The sequence below is a fragment of the Podarcis liolepis genome (assembly GCF_965112155.1).
Source record: "Podarcis liolepis genome assembly, chromosome: 2".
NCBI lineage: Eukaryota > Metazoa > Chordata > Lepidosauria > Squamata > Lacertidae > Podarcis > Podarcis liolepis.
Genome location: NC_139555.1, coordinates 25,820,304 through 25,830,558, shown reverse-complemented (window position 1 = coordinate 25,830,558; position 10,255 = coordinate 25,820,304). Strand labels below are relative to the sequence as shown.

Genomic DNA, 10,255 nt, shown 5'->3' with positions numbered 1-10,255 from the left:
CCTTCTACTCATTCAACACAAGAGGAATCCTGAAGCAAAATTCATTTGTGCAAAGCCTGACATAGCATTACATTACAGGTTATGCGACAGCAGCTGAATTACTGTCAAAAAACTGGAAATTGATACTTTTATTATTACATCCACCCCACAGTTAACAGCTTAGTGTTTCCTCTGCAAATATGATTAATTTTGTTCAGATAACATACAATGAAAAAACATGCTTATTTCTACTTGACTTTCTGGTAGGGACAGGTGGAACTGCTGCACTAGGAAAAAGTAGAATTCAGAACAAGTTGAGTTCCAGGGCACGAGACATCCCACAGTACATTGTGAAGTTTCAGATAGAACCTGCAGTCTAACTGGATTCTGAAATGGCACACAGAGGTACATGTGGAATGTCCCCAGACATATGTGTAGAGGGTTTTGATGCACCAAGAGACTACTGTTGAATATTGCGATGCCTCTGGCATCCACCTCATCCACATCAGTTCAATCAGCCACCCAATAATTTTGAGGCTACCCAAGTCCAACGAATGCATGGATTCTATAGCAGACGACCGTGGACCATTGTTGAAATGGCTTTGGTTGGCTTGCTGTGAGGAAATTTGAGCTCTGCTGAGAAAGCAACATAAAGAAAGTATTAGAAAATACCCACAATGGACAACGGGAACTTTTAAATTATGGGTGCCATATCCTTATGTGCATCAGGAGAATTCTGACCATTTGTGGAAAGCCAGCTGCTCTTGCACGATCCTCTTTTCAATAGGTATCTCAAGGAATTGGCAGGGGGGGACAGGACCATAATGGATCTTAAGGGAATTCTCAAGCCATCCATCTCCTGTCATATTTTGTGCTAAAAATGTGAAGGGAGGTCGTGAAATCAATTTACTGTTTTGTTTGTTTGTTCAGATAAACCCAATGTCCCAAATAGGTGGTGTCTTCTGGCGAGGTACAGCCAGTTCACCTCAGGTTGTGGTTGAATGTGTTTGTTTGTACTTAGAGAGGGAGAACCTCCGCAAACGAATGGATAAATAAATAAATAAATGTACCAAGTGTAACAACTCATGATATTCGTGATTCAGCAGATGGCATCCAGCCTAAGATTCTGCAAGATGCTGCTCGGACGTGCTACTCTTCAGGTTCCTTTGCTGAGGAAGGCCTTAACAGAGGGCAGAGAATCAGAATGGCCTGTCCATTTTTTAAAACCATGTTTTCTTTGGTCTGTTATGCGGAGTTCAAAATATAGGTGTGTTTACTGTGGGTTAGATTGCTCCTAAGTAGGAGATAGTAGTCATAGTTAAATTAGGTATGAGTCAAAATTGCACCCACAACTTCAGCATCCTCACAAATGTTGTGGGGGGGGGGGAGGCGTGAATAAGAGTGCAACAACTGCACTTCTCACTGTGGTCAGAAATCTTTTTTTTAAAAAAACAACCAACCCAAAAACTATGGCTTCAGAGTGAGGACAGGAAGCATTGTCCGCATTGCCAGTCCTTCATGATGATGTTGTGGGATTCTGTGGTACAAGAAAGTGGCAGACACCACTGAGATTGCTGACTGGATCCCAAAACAGGCAGTGAAAAGGGTGAGTAAAAGGGCATTTTTTAGAAACAGCTCCCACTTGCAAGCCAAAATAACTCTTTTCAGCTCATCTTTAATTCAGAGGTAAACCACAGTTTGGGATGTAAGAAAGCATTGATGTCCGCTCTGCCCTATATTGGTTGCTTGCAGTGCTGTTTCCATTCTGCCGCATTTCAGCTGTCAAGAAAAACTATGTGATTCATCTCACTGTACACTATGATGAAATGTTATGTAATCAATTCTGTGATTAATTCTGTAATTAATTATGTCACCGTTGCTGTATTCCACACCATTCATTTCAGTGCAAAGGAAGAAAGAGTGCAAATTGGGAGGGAGGGGGGAGAATGTCATCAATTAGGTGTCATTTGCAGACTGAAAACAACAATGGCAGCAAATATGAATCATGTGCATTGTGGACATGGTGTGAATAAATGAGCACTGGGAAATTCCCACTCCCATTTCTGTTTTTCTTGAAATTCTCCAACATCTGTAAACACAAGGAATGCCATGTCATGGAATAGTCACATACAGTGGTCACTAATATATCACTGAAAAAGGAGAAAGTGCATCACTCAAAAGCAGACACGTTTGTCTAAATTTTGTGTATGCTCATTCATATGTATAGATTTTTCAAATAACTTTGCATTATAATTTAAATATAAATACAATATATCGCATCATAATGAGAAGTGTGTGAGCAGGTGTTGCAAGTACTAACTTCAAGGTCACTACTCTCTCTTCTTGATCATTACACTAAATTTGGACCAGATAGCCATTCAAATAGAGAATTAGAGAATTTCTTCAAATGGAAGACTGTCCTCTCTAAAGTTGGGCACATGGCCGTCGTATGGCAAGATCCTTCCTTCCTTCCTTCCTTCCTTCCTCTCTCTCTCCCCCCTCCTGTCCAAAATCACACATTATATACATATTTAGATGCATTTAAACATTCACTGGGTTTTCTTAACACATTTCCACCAGATACACATTGTGGAATTACATTGTCTCTCCAAATATAGATTTTTCAAATACATTTCACTATTTTCCTTTGAGGCAATAGGTGTGAAAGATACCTGAGCTCCAATCTTCACATTAATCTGAGACATGCAAATTGGTTCTGTTTGCATTGAAGTTCACAAAGATCCAATTATTTAAGCATCTCTAATCATGACATAATTCCCAAGCCTTAGTCTTGGGTGAAGGTCTTTATCGGTGCCTCCACTACTTAAATCTGTGCACAATGAAAAGGAGAATTATTGGTCTGAATTTTACCCCATTTCTGTTTCCGCCCTTTTTTTAATTTGTAAAGGAGGTAAGCTCGATGTGCTTTCCTATTCAACCACTTTATTTTTGGCAAGGTTCGCAAGAAGACTATACTTCAGCAATGTAAGCTTTTCTTCCTGGAGGCACAATACCCAGACAGGAGGAAAAGTAAATCAAGAAGACAAAATAAACACATTTTCTCATGCAGACTGTAAGCCAACTGGAACTTCCAATTAATGTCCCAGAGGCCAGTTGTTTTTAGTATTGAAAAATTCCACATGTAACACAAACACACACACATATTGCCTCAGTGACCGGCAGGCTGTGATAAAATTGAAAACTGTTGAAGATATGGCAATTAACATTGCACTCCTGTCCTGGTTTACTCATAAATAAGTCTCATTGACCTCAATGACACACCCAACTAAATGTCAACGGAGCCAGTGAGGTTTCTGAATAAACCTGTATAGGACTGCACTGTTACACAAGTGAGTGTGCATAGGATTACAGCAGAAAGTGTACTCCTCAAATTCCACATATCTCTTTTAAATTGGTAAATGTTGTGCAAAGCAGTCAAAGAAAATTACTTCTCTGGTAAGACTGTGACAATAACAAGTCCCCAATCAGCCTTCTTTCTTAATGTGAGAACCTTGCCTGAATCAACTCAGTTCACTTCATAAATTGGGGTACACACAACTTTCATTTTCACCCCTCTCTTTATCCAGAAATGGCTCACATATATTAAATAAAAACAAGTCCCTGCCCTGCAATAAGAGCGTAAGACTGAGCAGGAGATTGAGCTTCTAAAGCCTTGTTGACATGCAAAGTCTATGGGTTGAACCCCAAAGCTGCCGTTTCACTCACAGAGCATCTTTTCATCCCAGGAATACTTCTGCTAACAGGACAGGAAGGGTAGAAGGTTTTATTCCCCCCCCCCCTGTTCCTGGTGCAGCCTCGCCCCAAAACCTGGAGAGCCCCTCAGTTATCTGGAATAGTCTTTTTTGGGGTGTAGGGACACTAGCAAGAAGGGGGGAATTCTAGGTATTTGACCTTAGGGGAAGCAAATTTTGATAGAAGAAGAAGAAGAAGAAGAAGAAGAAGAAGAGTTTGGATTTGATATCCCGCCTTTCACTCCCTTTAAGGAGTCTCAAAGCGGCTAACATTCTCCTTTCCCTTCCTCCCCCACAACAAACACCCTGTGAGGTGAGTGGGGCTGAGAGACTTCAGAGAAGTGTGACTGGCCCAAGGTCACCCAGCAGCTACATGTGGAGGAGCGGAGACGCGAACCCGGTTCCCCAGATTACGAGACTACCGCTCTTAACCACTACACCACACTGGCAAGGATAGATCCCTTTCCTTACCTCGTGGTAAAACAAAATGAACAATCAACGTGGAAATTCCAAAGCACAAGGCAGGAGGCTAGGATGGTAGCCTGAGACCTCCACATTTCTGTGTGTGAGAATTTTAGTCAGGTCTGGCTTTAGGTTTGATGAGGTCCTAAACTACTGAAGGCAATGGTGCCCTTTATACAGTCATACCTTGGGTTGAATGTGCTTCAGGTTGAGCACGTTTGAGTTGTGCTCCGCTGCAACCCGGAAGTAACGGAGAGCGTTACTTCTGGGTTTCGCCGCTTGCGCATGCGCAGATGCTCAAGATGACGTCACGCGCATGCGCATAAGTGACAAAAAGCAACACGCGCGTGTGCGCAGATATGCCATCTCTAGTTACGTTTGCTTCTGGGTACGAACAGGGCTCTGGAACGGATCCCGTTTGTATCCAGAGGTACCACTGTATGTCCAGCTGTCCTTTGTCAACAACAAATTGTCGCTGCTTCTTGTGTTGAATATATGCTATATGTTAATTTATGGCCCGAATAGGTATCTAAAGCCATTTGCACATAACAAAATATGTATTTTACCAAAGCAATTGATATAGAAATGAGCAAACCAGTGATATTTGAGGGAGCAGGCTAGCAGGTGGGGCTCATTACTTCCATCATAGGAGCCTACACAACACAAAACACTGTTGCTATAGGTAGGTTTTATTTGTTTTTTATCTTATATTTTGGAAATGTACATCGAGGGTTTTTTCCTTTAAATTTTTTGGGGGGCCCCAAGAGAGTGGGGCCCTAAGCTATAGCTTGTTTAGCTTATACGTAAATCTGGCACTGATTATAGCCAATGCTTAATTCAGTTGCATATGGATGCAGGGCTGGACCTGCCATTAAACAGTGAAATGGCAGCCTCAGGCTGAGTGTCATGAAAAGAAAGCAAATGCTTAGTTATTTGATGTATTATCATTGGAATTTTACTGCCAGGGAGAAGGAAAGAGGTGTTTCTGGGATTTTCTGCCTCAAGTGCCAAAATAACTTGGCTGGCCTTGGATACAGTTGACTAGGGGACGGATGTCATTTGTTCCTTCACCTCAAGCAACCAAATGTCTTGGGTCAGCCTGCATGGATATAGCAGGTAAGATATAAACCAAGTGTAGTGATATATTGAGGAGTTTCTTTATTGAAAATAATCAGGGCTTTCCCCCGCAGCCAGAACTCACCAGAACTCAGTCCCAGCACCTCTCAGGTGGGTGCTGTTGCCATGATAAGAGAACAAGGGTGAGTTCTGGCATCTCTTTTTTGAGAAAAATAGCACTTCAGGGCTTTTTTTCAACCAGAACTCAGTTCTGTCACCTCTCAGGTGGGTCCCATTGCCATTATAAGAGAACAAGAGAGGCGTTCACGGTGAGTTCTGACATCTCTTCTTCTAGAAAAATAGCACTGCAAGTAACACAAAGTGTGTATATTTGGTACTTTAAATATGTTCCACTTTTTGACCGTGATCTTCTTAAGGAAGGTGACCAAAGCAGCCGCGTGGATGCAATCCTAACTTGGCGTGCTGCAAACTGAGAGACCTTGTCTCTTTACATGGCCATGTGAAAGAAAAGGCAAAGAGGCAAGACCTGCACTGCTTCTTTTCCTCAGTAGCTGAAATTGAGTTTGAAGTCCAAGTTATGCAACAACATAGCATTGTCTCATTTTATTAGGGCCACTGGTTTCTGGAGGTCTTGGCATGGTTTTTCTCTCAATTAACACACTTCTCTTCTTTCTCCACAGAATCCTTCCTGCTGTTTTGCATTGTAATAAAATGCCATCTTGCAAGCTCCACGCTAGATTTCAGTTTGGGCGACTGTGCTCTGTTTCATAACTGAAAGGGGATTTTTTTAAAAAAGAGAGAGAGAGGACTGAAATTTGCAAGAGCAAATAAAAAAGAGAAATCAGTCTGAATTTGTGCTAATTGATTCTGAAGAAGAAGAAAAAACACTGCATCTATATCTTTTAAAAGGAAAGAAAGGAGTCAGCAACAGAAGCCAGACAGTAGCTGTGTCTTTTGGCAACGGGAGTAATCTAATAAAACATTCACCTTTCAAAAAAAGAAAAAGAAAAAAGTCTCAGTCCAACAACCTCTGGACACTGGTACGTCATCCCGGCAAGAAATATATTCCACTCTTGGTTTGTGTTTCTTGGACCAATGTAGCTTAGGATGGTTGTTATCCCAAGACCATGCCACCAGAGTTGGAATTAATAATATAAACCAGAAGCGTGAGCTCTGATTGACAGGCTTGATTCTCTTAATACCCCGTAGTGGGTCTTCTACCACGGTCAGAAGTTAAAATTTATTTTGACAAGCTTTCTGCTGGTTATGGAGGCTAGAAGCTTTATACAGGGGTGTCCCATGATTAAATATCTGGCATAGATTATCAACAAAACTCAAAAGGAAAAGGCAACTTAAGGCTTCTTGATGACAAACTAGATCCTGCAGAGCCTAGAACTTACTTGGTTTTAATTAAGTTATTACCTCTCTTAATAGGAAGGAGCTGTGCCTTTGTCCCTGCACAAGCTGGCAGACAGTAAATACACATGGAATACCAGCAGCTTGCTTAAACGGAGGCTGTTTTATGGAATGCTGAAACAAATATGTGGAGATTTCCTTGCCCACGAACAATACTTGCTGGTTTTTGTTTGACTGAATGGTAGTGAGATACAGAGTGTCTCAGGGCCACTCATCAGAGACATTTTTTCCGCCTGAGGTAGAGCAACATGTGGCACCCCCACTCCCCAAAACTGTCACAGGAACCTAGAATGATCCTGTTATGTTGCCACCTGAAGCAGAAACTCCCGCAAGCATTTCCCCCATCCCTGGCAGTAAAAATGCAACGGGAATAAATTAAATAGCTAAAAATTGCTGCCTTTTAAGGACACCCATGGTGCCTGTGATGATGACTGCTTGGTAGCAGAACTAGCCTCATCCCTCATAATAAATCTGAGAGGTAAGGTGAGGCTAAGTGTTAGGAAGAGTAATGGTAGAGAAAATGCTGGCATCCTGACATGTCTGGCCGTTCCACGAGGCAAGATGAACCAACAAACACAGCTGTGGGATCTGATGGCAGATGTTTTGGGTCCAGTCAGCCACTCCACTCTGCAAATGCCTGGATCTCCAGCTACCTGGTCACCTACCTTGCCTGTCTCCTCCAATGAAAACGAGGCCTGAGCATTCTTTCTCCACCTCCTGTTTTATTGGTTTGGAAGGAGAAGAGCAGGAAGTGTTGAAAGAGTGGCAGGAACAGGCAGGAAGGGAAAGAGTGGGGTAGCATGGGCAACACAGCTCCTTCGGTCTGCTGCTTTTGCTTGAGTGCTAACCTGTGTAAGAGGGTCCCAGCCCAGCAGCAGAGAAAGAATGGCAAAGTGTGTGTGTGTGTGTGTGTGTGTGTGTGTGTGTGTGTGTGTGTATCCTAGGAGGTAGGTAAAGGTAAAGGGACCCCTGACCATTAGGTCCAGTTGTGGTCGACTCTGGGGTTGCGGTGCTCATCTCGCTTTATTGGCCGACGGAGCCGGTGTACAGCTCCCGGGTCATGTGGCAGCATGACTAAGCCGCTTCTGGCAAACCAGAGCAGTGCACGGAAATGCCGTTTACCTTCCCGCTGGAGCGGTACCTTTTTTTAAAATGAAATTTTTATTGGGTTTTCACAATTTATACAAACACACACAATACACAACACAAACATACACACACAAAAACAAACATGTATAATTTCCAATCCTTATTTTCTTTGAAACTTATTTCACCGACTTCCCCATACCTCCCCTTTCTGCATTCCAATTCCAAAATTTATTTCAGCAAATCCTCCCCCTTAATTTTATCCAATTTTCGCTTTTCTTTTCTTTTACTTAATCTTTTACAGCTATAATCCCTTACTTTCTATAACCACAACATTTTAACACTCATTAATTTTACAATATTTCTTAAGATAAATTTTAAATTTCCTCCAATCTTCTTCCGTCGTCTCTTTCCCCTGGTCTCGGATTCTGCTGGTCATTTCAGCAAGTCCCATATAGTCTATCACTTTCGTCTGCCATTCTTCCAGAGTGGGTAGGTCTTGTGTCTTCCAATACTTTGCGATGAGTATTCTTGCTGCTGTTGTAGCATAGATAAAAAAAGTTCTGTCTTTCTTTGACACCAATTGGCTGACAATGCCCAAGAGAAAAGCTTCTGGTTTCTTGGGGAAAGTACATTTAAGTACCTTTTTCATTTCATTATATATCATTTCCCAGAAGACCTTAATCTTTGGGCACATCCACCAAAGGTGAAAAAAGGTGCCTTCAGTTTCTTTACATTTCCAACACTTATTATCAGGCAAATGGTAGATCTTTGCAAGCTTGACTGGGGTCATGTACCACCTATAAATCATTTTCATAATATTCTCTCTTAAGGCATTACATGCCGTAAACTTTATACCGGTGGTCCACAACTGTTCCCAGTCAGCAAACATAATGCTATGACCAATGTCCTATTTATCTACTTGCACTTTGACATGCTTTTGAACTGCTAGGTTGGCAGGAGCTGGGACTGAGCAACGGGAGCTCACCCCGTTGCGGGGATTCGAACCTCCAACCTTCTGATCGGCAAGTCGTAGGCTCTGTGGTTTAACCCACAGCGCCACCCGCGTCCCTAGCTTGAGCGTTTCACATTGAACCTGGCTTGACTGCACTGGCTGCCAATTAGTCTCCGGGCCCAATTCAAAGTGCTGGTTTTGACCTATAAAGCCTTAAACAGTTCAGGATTTAAAGAACTCAAGGGCCGCCTCTGTCCATATGAACCTACCCAGACCCTGAGATCATCGCCTGAGGCCCTTCTTCATGTCCCTCCTATATAGATAAAACAAAATGACTGCCTTGGTTTCTTCCATCTGTCTGTCTGGTCGTTTTAGCTGTATCTAGTTTTGAAATTGTTTGGTGGGTCTTTGGACCTCAATAAAGTTTTGATTTTGATTTGATATGAGAGGTCCGGAAGAAGGCAACATGAGAATGGGCCTTTTCTGCAGTGGCTCCCCGTTTGTGAAATGGTCTCCCCAGGGAGGTTCGGTTGGTGCCTTCATTATACCGCTTTAGGTGCCAGGCAAAAGCTTTCCTCTTTAAACAGTCTTTTGGCTGACTGACATCCAGTGGCGTAGCGTGGGTTGTCAGCACCCGGGGCAAGGCAAGTAATTTGCGCCCCCTAACCCATGGATTTGCGCCCCCTAACCCGTGGATTTGCGCCCCCTAACCCGTGGATTTGCGCCCCCTAACCCGTGGATTTGCGCCCCCTAACCCTACCCCCCAGATGTTGTGCCCGGTGCGGCCGGCCCCCCCCCTGCACCCCCCACGCTACGCCACTGCTGACATCTGATTCCTTTTTAAAATGTGTTGGGGGGGCATCACTGGGTTGTTCTTGTTTTTATTTTTATTATGTATTTTGTGTTCTATTTTGTGTTTTTATGTTGTGAACCACCCTGAGACCTGTGAGTATACAGCGGTAAACTCCTGATAATAATAATAATAATAATAATAATAATAATAATAATAATAATAATAATAATAATAATAATAATAACTGGCCCAAGGTCACCCAGTGTGGACAATATTGGCACCAGGAATGTTTGATTTTTAAGAATTCTGGAATGCCAGCCAGTGTCATTTCCAGAAACAGTATTCCTGAGGAAAGCAGCATGTCAAAAAGATGAAGAAAAACCTCCAGCCACCTCATATGTAAAGGTGCAATGAAGATGCTTTACAGTCCCCCCCCCCCCCCCCGCAAAAAATCATCAAATAGCAAACCACAAATTTTACAGGAGACAACCAGTGGAGTACATTCAGCACACCTTGAATAAATGCCTTTTCTTAAAAACTGCAAATGTAATTAGTATTGTAGCTCAGACATATCCGGGGGATTTTACGTGTGCTATAGCATTCTAACCCCCCCACCCCCCAAAAAAACCTGACCTATTCATTTCAACAGGCTGCACAGTCATTTATGTTGATCCCACCAGTTAAATGTATTGGGAAGTCGAAACATATTTATTTATACGTGTGTATAGTTTTATT

General features: G+C 42.5%; 2 long non-coding RNA genes across 2 annotated transcripts; both read left to right on the top strand.

Moving 5' to 3' along the window:
* Window positions 1-359: 359 nt before the first annotated feature.
* Window positions 360-1,437, top strand: LOC310700660. The gene is made up of 2 exons (XR_014522673.1): window positions 360-766; window positions 1,083-1,437. It is a non-coding gene; the product is annotated as an uncharacterized lncRNA (long non-coding RNA).
* A 3,456-nt stretch (window positions 1,438-4,893) lies between these two features.
* Window positions 4,894-6,115, top strand: LOC310700657. The gene is made up of 2 exons (XR_014522669.1): window positions 4,894-5,309; window positions 5,951-6,115. It is a non-coding gene; the product is annotated as an uncharacterized lncRNA (long non-coding RNA).
* The last annotated feature ends 4,140 nt before the right edge of the window (window positions 6,116-10,255 follow it).